Raw genomic sequence first — 15484 nt, forward strand, 5'->3', positions numbered from 1 at the left:
TTCAACATGAAGAATAAATTAAAATGTAATTTGCAAGTGAAAAAAAATTACAAACCTTTATTAGCGTTGGTAAGAATGGATGGTATTAAATGATTAAAGAATTAAAAATTCTTTTTAGTCCAAAATCCATAAATGTATTTTAAAAAACATTTTAAATAGATTTTTGAAACTATTTTTAATTTTTAGGCCTCACAGTTTAAGATTTTTCTGTGTAATCTCAAGAGGGAGATTTTTAAGTGAGGTTACATTCATTCATAAGGATCTGAGATTTAAAAATGCACTAAATTTAAAAGCTTGAGAATGAAATATCCAGTGGTAGTATTTCATTGTTTCAGACTCTTATCAACGTCTCTTACACTTTTAAAACTGCTTTATGCCCTAGGAATTTTCATGCCATGAGTAAAGATTGATAGTGATTTGGATTTAAAAACTTGCATCTTTAAGGCAAAAAGCAATTAAAAGGTGTTTTTGACACAGTACTCAAACAATGATTGACTCTCCAACATGCAATTCACCACAAAAGTGTTTCATTAACCTTTTGAGCTGTATAGCATATAATGAAAATATGTACCATGAACTTCCAGAAAACAGCAAAGCCTGATGAATCCAGAGCACTGCAACTGCTCAGTCTCTTCATATCTCGGCTAAAAGGCTGCATAAATGTTTTCCACGGTTGCACTATATGCAGACCTTGCAAGACTTCTGCGATCCTTGATTAGGACATGTACTTGCGAGGATACTAGATGAAGTGAGATTTACAGGTTCAAGGAGACATGCTTCTGGTTTGATGGTCAGGCTTCAAGGGCTATAGTTCAACTATGATGCCCCTGAATTCTAAGGTCTCTCAAATCTGATTTTTTTTCTCTGTTCTTGAAAAATTCTGAAAAGTGTCATAAAATTCAGAACTATCATGAAGTTTTTGAGCTATATTACTTCAATTACTTTTTAGAATATTCTTTTCCTCTAGATGCTGTTTTCAAACTATAAAAAATAAAGAAGTGATGCAAATTCCTCTGTGACTCTGAGCTCACTGCATTAAGAATAATCCTGTGATGCCGTAAATCCATCTGTTTTTTTTCTTATTTTTCTAATTTTATAAGCTTTATAAGTAGTTAAGTAGTAGATTTTAGAAGCTGCAGCCCTTATTCCCTCACCCTTTAGCACCCTTTAGTTTACACATTCCTCAACTCTCTTCCCCCATTCTATGTACCCCATATCAATCCTACCCCTGAATTCCAGTAGAAAATGTTTAGTCTTTTGTCAAGGCAAGGCCTAGGCTGTTTAAAGAACACTCATATCTTGGCCTGAACCACAGAACACGGTCAGAAACTAGGTGACCATGTACCCTTTGTGCTCTGAAGAAGATGAAGATGATGAAGAAAAGCCCCCAGACCCAATTCCCAGGGGATGGGCCAGGGGGTGGACCAGAGCAAAGGCTACAGGATGGAAACACTTGGGATTGGACAGATATTATTATAAATTGTAACACCTGAACACGACCTGTGTGTGCATCCTGTGATCTTATGCCTAGGCACAAATTAAACCCTTTTCTTATCTCATCCTCAGTTAACTGCTCCAGAGTTTTTTTCCTCAGCACCATTAAGCATCACCTGGAATTAGAAGCTCAGGAGATAAATATTAGATGACAGGATACAGAATCAGTATACAGGTCTGTGCTCCAAACCTCTGTAAAATGGTCATAGTAGGGATAGAAATAAGCAACTCATTCATATTAAATCAAATCTAATTAAATTAATTTTATGCAGATTAATCATGTTAGGTAAACCATCCTCAGACTAACAGATTTCAGGGGGTTTGGTGATGGTGATGGGTGAGGAGAATGGGGAGTTCTCAAGTATTTCAGTCATTCTGGGGTGAAACTGATTAGCACCTTTGTTGTTCACTTCTAAAAGTGATAGCATTAAACAACTTTTCATTTTATATTAGCATTTTTATGTTTAACATTACTTTATGCATTCTACATAAAAGGAAAAATGTAATACAGATACATTCTAGAAGACTGCCTTCATCCTGTTTACAAGTAGTCAGTTTCTCATTGCTCCGAACAGTGAACGTTCATGCCACATCATCAGTGTACAAGTGAGTTTAAAAGAGTTTACTTAAAAACTGTCAGGCTGGATATTTAATTCATAAAAATGACAATGGGAGCTGCAGCGAAAAGCAACAGCCCTATCATAGAGTGATCAATTGTTAGGCTGCTCTAACATTTCAAAGTAATAGCAAATTATGGAATTAATTTAAAATCACAGAAAAAATTTATGGGAGTTTACAGAAGCTGACATCAGATCAGGCAAATAGTTTTAATTTACTTTTTATTTATTATATATATAGATATAAATTCTCTATATAAAATATTCTATTTATCCCAGAGAAATGAGTGTACTGGAGTATAGCTAGACACATCTATTCATGGGCATAATATATTATGTGTGTGCAAAGAATTCCAATTGCAAATGTGCAAGTCAGCACTGTTAATACAACATCCTCTCACATCAGTAACATGGAGCAGAGCTCCATTTTGAAGAATTAAAAGGATGTTTACAAGACATAAGATTCGTGCTCATTCATTTCAGAAACCAGTTCGTCTGAAGTTAGCAGTCTAATTACTCTACAATTTTTCTGCAATTCAGGGCACCACATCCATTTTGGGAATGAAAGGACCACCAGAATTTTGTGTTGTACGAATTGCTAGTTAAAGGTCTATATTCCTGGAATGATTTGTAGAAGTAGGCTGAGATAGTTAGGCTACTAGGGCATCTTTTTTAAAATTGCCTAGGGTTCAGCTAGCAGAGCACAGCCACTGGATGCAACAGTCTGTGCAGCATTTCCTGCAAAAGGGTGTGCAGAAGAGGCCAGGATCTCAGCTGGAATCAACATTGCTGAGCTTCACAATGGCGTGATGTGCCACGGCACGATCCCCAGCACCAACTGGAGCAACTTTCCTGTAACATCAGAGGCCTTGACTCAAACTGGACTCCTGAATGAACTCTGGAGGTCTAGGGCTGCAGTGGTGCCTGGGGCAGTAGGAGAGTCTTATGCAGGAGATGTGTCTTGTGTAGGCTATATGTCACCAAGTCATGGAGCTGAAGTTGAAAGTCATCAGACTATGCAGCAGCTTGTTTTTTATGAATGTGGGAACCTCTGTGAGGATCAAGGACTATGAGAAAGAGACATGGTCTACCTGAGTGGAGAAGAAGCATTTCTGCTAACTAGCAGGCCAAACTGGTGAGAAGAACTTTAAATAAGGAACAGTGAAGGAGTGAGAGGATGACCTGCAGTCAATTGAGACAGGTTTACTAGGTTGGCAAGCAAAGTGTGCAGTGACTTGTGAAGACAGACTCCATAACCAATGAAATAAGGCTGAAGGGGCCCCAGTTCAAGTACTTCAAGCTTTCACAGCAAAGAAAGCCAACAGCATCCAGGGCAGCATGAGGAAATGCAATGCCAGCCACTAGAGGTACGTTTTCTTCCTCATCTGCTTAACTCTGGAGAGACATATCTGGAGTGCTGGCTCCAAGCCTGGACTCTTAAATACAAGGAAGATATGGATTTCTAAAGTGATCCCAGTACAGCGCTACAAAGATGATTAAGAGTCTGAAGCCTTTGACAAATGATGGAAGGCTGAGAGAGCTGGGAATTTTTAGCCTGGAGTAGTCTCAGGGGGATGTTACAAATGTATTCAAATACCCGATAAGGGGAGTAGGGAAACTGGAGTCAAATTTTTCTCAGTGGTTCCCAGTGATTGGAGAAGGAGCAATGGGAAGAAACAGGAATACAAGAAATTCCATTTAAACAGATTTTTTTGGTTTTTTTTAGTTATGGTGAGTGTGTTAAAAAAAAAAAAAAAAAAAAGCCAGTAGTCTCCAGAGAGGTTGTCCTCAGAGGTGAATTCAAAACCTGTCTGGACATAGTCCTGAACAACCTTTTCTATCTGACCCTACTTTAAGCATGGAGGTTGGACCTCAGTACTGTCTCCCAACCTCAAAAGTGATTTTGTAAATGTCCCAAGTTTAATAGCATAGACTTGAGCTACTGACAGAAAGATGATAAGAGTGAAAGGAGATGAGAGGCCACAATATATATACCCTTTCACAAATTTACCAAGCTGCTGAATGGTCTTCTGTTTTTATAGACTTTTATAAAAAACAGAGACGTGCCTGACATATCTAAGCCATGGATTTCTGAAAGAAACTTGCCTAGTTTCTACCTAATTCATGGTGGGATTTACAATTCTCACACTTCTAAATCCCATAGCTACAGTACCTTTCATAGATGAGAGGGATACAGGTTACTAGTCCTGAAAACCAGACATCAGCTGGGCTCTCTGGGCTGTCTTTTGGAAAAAAAGACATCTCAAGCAATGTTTTCCCAAGGAAGTTTATAGAGTATTGTGAAATGCAGGTTTGACCATGGACTACTTAATGTTGGCTTTGCAAATAACTAATTTTTTCACTGTTGTGAAATGATGAAACCTTTTAATTTACATCTCCCATAAATAACAGATTTATTTATTTATCAAATTGTATTTATTGAATAGTCTAGCTGTATCGGGGAAAAAAAAGAAAACAACAAAAAACCTGTGGTTCGAGAAACAGTTTAATAATTGAAACAAAGTAAAATATACTACTACCAGTAATACTAATGATACTACTACTACTAATAGTGCTTCTAGTACTCATAATTGTAATGAAAATGAGAGAGATAAATAAATCCCAATAGAATTGCTTATCACCCATTGACCAAGGCCCATCCCATCCCCAACAGCATTGGCCACTTCCAGCCAGCTCCAGTTTTTACACTGGGCATAACATTCTAAGGTATAGAATATCCCTTTGGCAGCTCAGGCCAGCTGTCCTGGCCATGCATCCCTCACACCTTTTTGTCTACCTGCCTCTCTGGCAGAGCATGGTAAACTGAAAGGTTCTTGATTTACAGTAGGCACTACTTACTCACAGATAAAACATCAGTGTGTTATCAAGATTATTCTCACACTGAATCCAAAACACAACACTGTACCAGTTACTAGGAAAAAAATTAACACTGTCCCAGCCAAAACCAGGACACTAGAATAAACAGTCAGGTTAACCTACAGTGTTATTCTGGCATTTGGGAAGAAGAAATTAAATAACAGAATACCTTTAAGAAATTTTATGGAAAAAAAATTAAAGAACTGAGGTGTTTAATGTACAGAGGAAAACAAAAATGTTTGGCTATCAAAGCTAACAGAAGACCTGTTAAAGATTTTCTAATAGATAGAAAACTGTGTCAGCTTTAAATTATCATGTTTCATTCAAGTAGAGAATGGAATTTACTGTTACTGTTATCAAAGTTACACTTATAACTTTCTAACTGTCTTTGAACTACTTTGTTCTGATAACTGGAGCCCAGCCCTGGGGAGGGGTAAGGCTGAAGTCTGGGTGTTTAGCAGAGCATGCTGATGAAGGACTCAGAAGTGGAGCAAGCGCAACTTGCACTCCAGGTTGAGCGGCAGCTTGAAACTTAGCCCTGCTGCTAGAGACTTAAAAGTTCCTGTTAAGTGAGGTGTTGCTACAGTAAAGCAATTGCCTGACCAACAAATTACCTAGGATATAAAAACCAGAACTGTGCTATAATTAAAGTTATATTTCAGGAATTAGGAATTGGATGCTATTGTTTTTCAACTTAGTTGTCTATCTTATTTTCTCCCTTATAAAATTGCTACTAGGTAAGCTAGTTGATTAGTATTCGTTAATAGAGAAAATTAGCTCGACAAGCGTCAGTAGATTTAGCTTAAGTTTTCCTCAGCTTCTGGGTGAAGATTCAGGCCATTGTTTTGTTAGTAGACTTTCAACTTAGGTCAAGTTTCTGTCAAACCACCCCAGAGAGGTAAGCAATGTATTTGGATCTTCGACAAATCATTAAGGTCCTTAGTTTCTGTTAAAAATGCTGATGAATCCTGCTCCTTTTAGAGATTTCAGAACAATGGACAGATTTGGAGAGAAATCATAGAATCCTAGAATGGTTTGAGTTGAAATGGACCTTAGAGAACATATAATTCCAACCCTCCTGCCATGGGCAGGGACACCTTCCACTAGACTAGGATGCTCAGAGCCCCGTCCAACCTGACCTTGAACACTTCCAGGAATGGGGCATCCACAGTTTCTTGGGGCAACCAGTTCCAGTGCCTCAAAAGACTCATAGTAAAGAATTTCTTCCTAATATCTAATCTAAACCTACTCTCTTTCAGTTTGAAACCACTAAAATCTCTCTAATGTTTATTTGTGTCTTCAGGCATAAAAATTCCTAGCAAAATTTATCCTACAGAATCCTAAAAAAAAAACCATCAAAAAGCTTCAAAGATGTACTTTTTTCCTAATACATAACCAGCAAAAGTCTTTGAAATAAGTTGAGGAAATCTCCCCAAGAATTGAAATGATCTGTATACCCTGAAAAATGGAAATAGAAACTTATCCAACCTACAACAAACAAAAAAGATGGGAAAAAGAAGGCTGAGGGAGGGGCAGGGAGGGGCTGTTATGTGGGGAGGAAGTGTTAACTCCAAAATTGGTACTTTTCCTTTAAGAGGGTCTACCTGCAGTCTTGCCTGTATAGCTCTTGAATTAAAAACTCAGAACAGGATAAGTTTGGACCCTTTAGTATGCAAATACTCTCTTGGGGCAATTGCACCTGCTCATATTACGTCTTTTCAATGAATGGGTAACTGGTTTAATTTAGTTAACAGACTGATGCTTTAGGCATACTGCTTCACTAGCTTGCACAAGATTCCAGCTTTAATACTTTCCTAAAGTTTAAATTAGAGTTTTGACTGCTGCTGAACTTTTGAAATTACTTTATCTGATATATAATTCCAGCAGCTCAATGCCAGTAAAAATGCTAATTATTACTTAAGTCCAAATATGAGTCGAATTTGTGAAATGCAATAAAGTCAGGTTTTCTAAGTATTTTTATAATGTCCTTTTGCAAATGTCATAAAATTTTAAGATACTAATAATTCTATTACTTGACAGCATTATGAATTATGAACAAATCATATTCTCCTTCTATTCCCTTTTGAAGAATATTTTTAGTGCAAGTAATAAGCAAAAGTTTCAATTTCTTAAAGTACAGCTTCCTTGGTCAAAACGGCTTTACTAAAATTAAGAGAAATCCACCCTGAGCTTCCACAGACTCATACACTGGACATAAATGAGAAAAAATAAATTGACAGAGAAAGAGAAGATGGAAGTAAAAAGAGTAAATATTTTTAATTAATGAATATTCTGCATTGGTATAGTTTGCAACAAAAAAGCAAATAAGAGAATCAAAAAGGAGATGATATAACTGTTTTTCATAGTGGTTTTGTTTTTAGTATTTTCCTTTTTAAATTTTGTACCAAAAAGTCTACCAAACACCTGAACCATGACAGTGATGGCATTAATTCCCTCTGATGCCTCTATTCATCTCTTTGCTTCAATTAGATCTGTTCTGGTGTTGCCTAAAATGGAAGAGAAGGACTTTCTGGGCAATATTAATATAGATAAAGTAGAGAGCAGTCTTTAATTAAAGTGCTTTAAGACACACTATATACAGAAATGTACTGAAGTGTACATTACAGCATTGAGTTTGTACAATTTTATAACTCTAATTAATTGTCATATCTAATGGATATATTCTACCCAAAAATTGTCCCCCTCCCAGAACCTCCCTCAAGTCCTCCCCTCGGCACGCCTTCCCAGAATTGAGTCAGAGATCTTAAGATTCCTTTCTTCATCATCATCATCACCCTCAAGTCACATCCTTTTGAGCTTCTCCAAGGTGTCTGGGCCTTGTCTACAGTGATATCTTTCTAGGTATGTGTCTCAAAAAGGACGTACTCACTAAAATCCTTTCTTGAAGAGAACATTAAAAAAAACTGGAAGAATTTCAGGAATTTGATATGAAGCATGAGAATGAAGTTATAGTTAACTGCTATTCTCAAGTGTTAGAAACTATACAGCTATATTAAAAATCTAAATGCGACAAATCTTAAGAATTCTAAGGCATCACTGGGCTGGATAGGAGTTAATGTTGATGTATTTCTGGATGTGCTTTTTCTGTTCTCCTAAAAAATAAACTAACGTGCAAAGCATTGAACAAGTTTTATGCCTCACAGAAAATGGTCATGATCAGTAGTGAAGAAGTTGGCATTTTATGTATGATCCTACAACATTGGGGACATCTATTTCAGATCTCAGGCCAATATTGTTTAGATTTTAAATAAATTTGTATTCCTTTTATTTTTGTCTGAAAACCTAATAGAATTTAAACTGTGTGTCTAACTAATTTTCTTTCCAGTATTCCTCATCTTGCTCTACACTAAAGAAAGCACTGTAATGTCAAGTGTTTGTAAATCACCTACCTTGGATTGGAAGTCATTCTGTCTCTTTCTAGGACTTAGGATATACTATCAGATTCAGTGTAAAGTAATGCCTTTTTTTGGGATGAGACATTCAGCAATTTCTCTATCCTCCATGAATGCAAAAGCCTGTGACCTTCCCTCCTCTCCCCAGTAATTCTCCACCACTTCCTACACCATCCCACCAACAACTTCTGTGTACTCCAGACTTCTCCTTTAATCCTGAGGTAACATGACAGAAAACAAGGAACAACAATTTAGCAAAAGAAACTTCTTATCACTTACCCATTTCTCTTTAATCTCTTGAGAGTTAGTCAACCAACTGACACTGCCTTTTCTGACTAAGAAACTGTAAAAGATCCTTTTGACTGAGAAAAAAAAATAAAAAATCATCAGACTATTTTACAAAACAATCTAATTACAAAATTGAACTGAAAAATTGACCTAATTTACCCAAAGACATATAACAAGTTAGATATATAAATTTTTTACAATTTGGACTTGATGATCTTAGAGGTCTTTGCCGATCTAAATGATTCTATGATTTTATTTTCCATTTAATATTAAAACAATAATATTTTTAGCTATTTCATGACAAAAGCATAAGTAACATAACTAACATAACAAAGCATATTCAGCCAAAAGTTTCCACATAAAGGAGTGATGATATCCCTAATGTTGTGCATTGTTAAGATCTAAAACTTGGGTTGGACTTAAAGAAATAATCAATTTATGGTTTTGAGAACTTGGCATTAAGAATTCTTTCTTTCTGTAAAATCCGTACTAGTCCGTTTTATTTTTATTCTCTATTGTGTGGTCATTTTTTATATTATAACATTAACTTTTTCTGAAACATTTGGAAGGATTTCTTTGGAGAAATTGATATATTTGGATATATTCCTTGATCTCCTGATAAGAAATTAATGTTAGTAAATTAGCAATCCACAAATGTCCATGGTGCCATGTGACTGGGTTTGTAGTCAGGACAAATTGCTGAAGCACCAGGTGAGTTAACATTTTCCCAGTGAATAGTGTAGAAGGGGTTATCAACAATAAGCATGTGACATAAATCTGTATAATTTGCATATAAACATGTTTTCAACATGAAGTTCAAAATGGACAGTTTAGGACAAAATCAAATTCCCAACGTATTACAGGCTGAACTCAATCTGTCACAACAATTAATGACAGTCAGATGCAAAGACAGCCTCAATTAGTCAACTTCCATGAAAATTCCTGGAAGAGGAAAAATTAAATCAATCAAAGAATCATAGAATGGCTGGGGTTGGAAGGGACCTTAAAGATCATCTGGTTCTGATCCTCCTGCCATGGGCAGGGATGCTTTTCACTAGACCAGGTTGCTCAAAGCCCCATCCAACCTGATCTTGAGCACTTCCAGGGATAGGGCAGCCACAACTTCTCTGGGCAACTTGTTTCAATGCCTCACCAACCTCAAGGTAAAGAACTTCTTCCAAATATCTAACCTAAACCTACTCCCTTTCAGATTAAAACCATTCCCCCTTGTCCTGTCACTACATGCTCCTGTAAATAGTCTCTGTCTTTCGTGTAGTCTCACTTCAGGTACTAGAGAGCCGCAATTAGGTCATTCTGAAGCCTTCTCTTTTCCAGTCTGAATGTCCGACAATACTCTGAATAGATTTTAAGAACGAAGAATAAATTATCTTGACACAAATAATATGGAACTTAGAGGGAGATGAATTAGCACTAAATTAGTAATTAAAATATTTCTTTTTCACGTTTTAAGCGTTGAAGATGTTTGTCGTTTTGATACAAAATCAGGTTGTTGACATATCTCATGAAAAATTAGTCATAAATATTATAGCTTTCAGTTCAATAGTGGTATGAATTTGATTGTTGACCTTCCTTTCAGATATGCTCTTTAAAATGAGCATATCCATAAATGCTCTTTAAAATCTTTATTTCCATTAGCATCTTTCAGGGTCACTAGGATTAAGCTTAGGTCAAGCAAGAGATTTGAGTTTTTGATTTGGTTATTGTGAGAACTTCTTAGTTTCTGATAAGTTGTAGTAGAGCTAACACAATTTCATAATCTCTCAGCCTGTGACAAGGTAAATTGAAAGTTATAATTTCATGACCTGATAAATATACTATAATATCAGTTCCTATTTTCATGCCTGGAAGAACAAACAAATATTTTTCTACTTTGTTTTTGAATATCTAAGATGTTTATAAACTGCAGCAGACTATGTATGCCCCAGCTAATATTGTTTTAATATCATAAAGCTGCCCTGGAGTGAAAATATCAATTTCTGTGGCAGATTACTGGAAAATTCTAGTCAAAACCAATTATCTATGGTTATTTTCAAGCTTGTAGATCATTCATTATTAATGGATGAGTTAATTAAATTAATTTCAGTGAAAATGTTGAGACAGAGCAATTCCTGTTGAGGTAATATGCCAAGATATACCAGGAGATGTCTGCTTCTTCATTAATTTTGTCTTGATTGAGGTTAGGTGAATCCCTCTGAGAGGCTCTTAGCAAGCCTTAGTCCTTTAGGTGAGAATCAATTTCTTCTAAAGGCAGTCTTGTGTATAAATAGTGATATGTTTTTCTCTTGGCTCAAACAAGAAATTGAAAGTTACATTAAGATTTTCTATATTATAACTGCTTTTAATTTGTTAAACATGAAGATTAAAGCTGCCTTGTGCAAAATGTATTAAGAACTGCTGCTCTTGTGTTTTCCGGTGAGTAGAATAGATTCTGTGACCTTGAATTAAGTTTGACCACTGGGTGCATAGTTTAGGTTTTCAATAGCTTCTGTTTCAAGAACAGATAAGTGGAAACAATTAACAGGAGAAGTATTCCCCTGAGTTCCAGCTGCTCCAGGCCCACTGTGCTGTGCTCATGATATCTACTAGAGAGCTTTTTTTTTAAGTAAGAAAGGCCTTTCATAGAGAATGTTGGAAGAACTTAAGGCTTTGTGATCTTGTTCTATGGTCCTCAGTTATGAGGAGCTTTAACTCTTGCTTTTCAATAGAGGAGATGAAGAAAGTTCCTTTTTTCCGAGCTTTCTCCAGTATACAGTCTGCTGGAGAAGTATGGCCAAATAGACTATACACTAAAATCAGTTTCGGTAGCATAATTCCTTCATGTCACAGAATACAGTGTGGTTGATGTCAGAAGAGATCACCTAAAGCTGGTTGCCCAGGACCATGTCCAGACGACTTTTGAATATCTCCAGAGAGGGACACTCCACAACCTCTCCAGGCAGCCTATACCAGTACTCAGTCACACTTTCAGTGAAAAATTGTTTTGTAATGTTCAGGGGGAACCTCCTGTGTTTTCAGTTTGCGCCCATTGCCTCTGGTCTGTCACTGGTTACCACTGAGAAGAATCTGTCTCCGAGCTCTTTGCACCCGTCCTTCAGGTTTTTGTGCATATTGGTGATATCTTCTCTGAGTCTTCTCTTTTCTAGGCTGAGCAATCTCACCTCTCTCAGCCTTTCCTCATAGGTCAGATGCTCTGTGCCCTCATCATCTTCATGGCCTTTTACTTCACTCTTTTCAGTATGTCCATGTCTTTCTTGTGCAGGAAAGTCCAGACGTGGACACAAGACTCTAGGTGTGGCCTCATCAGGGTTGGTAACGAAAATTATTTTTGTCTAAATAATAGCAAAATGTAAATGGTGGTGAATTAATTTTCCTGTGACCGTACACTAAAATTCTGCTAGAGCAGCAGAGGGACCAGAGGCTCCCTGTGGCCATGAGTGAGTGTTAAGGGTTCCACCAGAGGGCTCAGGGCAAGGCCTGGCAGTCAGACCCCAGCCCAGTGCCCCAGCCAGGAGCTGGGTAGCCAAAGGGCACAGGAGCTGCCCCGACCCCTGGCATCAGACAATTCACTGGGGATGGAAATATGTTGAGGTCAGGGCAGGACATGGGCCCTTGTATGAGCTCAGCTCAGTGGAGCCCATGGCCAGGCAGGGCAGGACTGTGGTGAGCTGGGGACTAGCCCTGCTGTGTCATCAGTGGGGCAGGGGCTGATGGCCATGGGACTGGCCTGGGGTCTGGCCTTGGGCAGGATGGGGGGAGCTGTGGGGGACTGGGCAGAAACAGTCAGGGCTAACAGTGCTCTCAGGGACATGAAAAATCCTTAGCATTGATTGTGTCTTTACAGACAGTTTGGGACTCTGAGATTGGCATTTTTATCTAAAACAATTGTGTTGACAGAATGTATTATATTCCATAGTTTTGCTTTACTTTTTTTAAAAAAAAAAGAATAGCTGTCAGTAATGTCTACAATCACCCAAAACAACACTATGAATCTTATTTTCTTGTGTATTCTTGCTGTATTTAACTCTTTGGTATGGAGCTGTTTAGATAAGATGGCCTTGCCATGGTGACTTTTGATTTCTCATAAAGAGAAAAGTGAAGAATAGGAGAGGCTCTGCCCAGAAATTAATCTTGCACATATATTATAAAAAGGCTTTTACACCTAGAAACAGAGACATAAAATGTAGTCATTTTGATGTCAACTTTGACTTTTTTTCTTTTCTCCTTTTCCAAATAAAAAACCAATAACACACATTTAATGTGCAAGGCTATGAAAACCTGCTGCACACAAGTAGTAAAAGTTGTTAATCAAATATTTTGAGGTTCCAATCTGCATTGGTCAGAAGCTTGGGCTGAAGATGACAGAGGTGAAGGTGACAAGGTGTTGTTATAAGTGTTAGGGCAGAGGCATTGTTGCTTTTTCCCAATGTCCATCTCAAAAAGCACTGCAACGAAAAGAGGAAAGAGTAACTAGAGGCACTTTAAACAACAGAAGAGACACTGGAGCCAGGAGGTGAGATATTTCAGGAAAATTAATCTGAGAGAGAGATCTGCAATGATGGGAGATATACTAGGACTTTATGAAGGTAAGAAGTAATTTCAAAATGGGCAATAAATTGGGGGTGTTGCTGAAAAAATCATCTCACTCTACTTCCATTATTGTCTGATAGCCTTCACACATTCTTCCTGTTCTCAGTCCATTACCTTGCCAAAACCATGTTTCATTTTAAACCAGCACAAGACACAGTGGGGGTGAAAATGAGAGCCAGGGAGAAGGAAAGAGGTGTTAAGATTGCTACATGGCTTCCGTCCACTTATTGTAGTCATGAAACTATAGCCTGGTAGGAGTTGGGAGATGAGAGTAAGTGGAATAGCAATGGGTATGAGGCATTGGAATGTAAAAAATGAGATGCAAATGAGAGGTAACAACCAGAGTGAAGTATGGGCTGGAACAAAGGGGTACTGATAAAGGCATAAGAAGTGCTTACTCTAGTGCCTCAGCATTTTCTTGATATCAGAAATAGTGCAATAGTTAATGGAAAATGTTCCCAGTTTTCATGTGCTGTGTAGTTCGGGTAAACTGTGGTACTCTTTGCTTATTATTATCTAATTTGTTCAGAGGATTAAGTTTTGAGTATATAAAAGTTCCTAGCTTCCTGATGATCAATTCTTCCTGAGAGCCAATATAACTGGAAACACTTCTCAGAAATATTGACACCATTTTTAAAAGATGGCAAGACTTTTAGAGACTTTTAAAAGATTTTAAAATATTTTTAAAGATTTTTTTAAAATAAAAGCCTTATTTAAAAATGTTTAAAAGTCAGGCATCAAAATTGGGAAATAATTTTTCAAGATTAATAACCTGATTAAATTTTGCACGTGGAGCACACATATAACGTCAGATTAAGAGTTTCTGTTGTTCCTGACTGACTGTGAAGGACAGACAGCATCACAGAACACCACCTACTCTGTTTTCTCCTTGATCAGGTTTTGCTCCTGCATTAGTCCCCATTGTTCAGACTCAGCTTCAGTGACGAAGTATTAATTTCCTCATGCAGTTCTGTGATGTCTTAACAGCTGATTATCAAATACTTTGGATGCATTCGTTTGCTTTTGCTTTATAGAGCGGAAGCAACAGCTAGATTAAATTCAGAAGCTGATTTGGGAGTCTCTATTGTATATACACAAATACAGTGAATTAAAGGATTATCAGTGACAATCTAGTTCCAGCTCTTGCTACTTTCTCCATTGGAAAACAACTTTCAGTAAATGTATCTGTTTTGCACAAGATCTCCTTGGGCTCTTTATGCTTTTGTTATGTCATTGTCTGCTAAAAACATAGGAGAAATGTAAAATAATTTGTTACTCCTTCAGAAACCTAGCAAGCATCTGTGGGAGCTACTTATCTGTTTAACAACATACTACACCAGAAGTAGTCATAGAAGTAAGCGAATTCTTCTAAATGTATTAGCCCTTGTCACAGTTTGTAAATGAGGAATTTCATTGCAGTTTGAAATGGTGTGATGTATCGCTGTGTTCATTTGAATTATGTATAGATGAGCTCTTTTCACATAACTTTGAATTTAAGAAGTAGTACATAGTGCCATAGTAATAATTCACAGAAAAGTTGAACTTCACATCTGCTTTTGAATACTGTTGCCACATAATTAATATAGAAAAATTATAAACATGGAAGCTAACCTTGAAATGAAAGGCATATAGTTATGTCAGGTTTTGAGATCTTCATTCTGAGAACATGTGCTGCTGCTTTAAGTTGCAGTTAAAATCTCTATAATTAAAGTATGACATGCCCTTCTGGTAATGAAGTTTTCCAAATTATGTTAGAAGCATATGATTCTCTTACCAAATTACATGATTATTTGAGCCCACTACTCAGATCCTGAAGTATCATGCTTGAATTTCAGGCTGTTAATTTAACTTTAATTAGAAAATCACCTTACTGTCTAGGTCCGGTTTTAATGACAAGAAGCCTTAAAAGCTTCCATTCATATGGTTTTATTTAATCGTTAATCAGATATAGTTAGATTTAAAGCTTATAAATCCATAATCATTTAGGGGCAGCAATATTAATCAGTTAAAAATCTACTGTATATATTAAAAGCATTTAATCATTCAGATTGCAGTGTTTTTATTAAAATCTATTTTAAACTGATAATAGGAATTTATGTATTAATTTGCTCATGTGAATGTAGATAACACTTAATGAAAGTAAAGCTCCCAAACATTTAACTTAGATAAGGAGTCACTTAATGAGCT

The sequence above is a fragment of the Manacus candei genome, unplaced genomic scaffold (genome assembly GCF_025592945.1).
Source record: "Manacus candei isolate 608988 ecotype Guabito, Panama unplaced genomic scaffold, ASM2559294v1 h1tg000049l, whole genome shotgun sequence".
NCBI lineage: Eukaryota > Metazoa > Chordata > Aves > Passeriformes > Pipridae > Manacus > Manacus candei.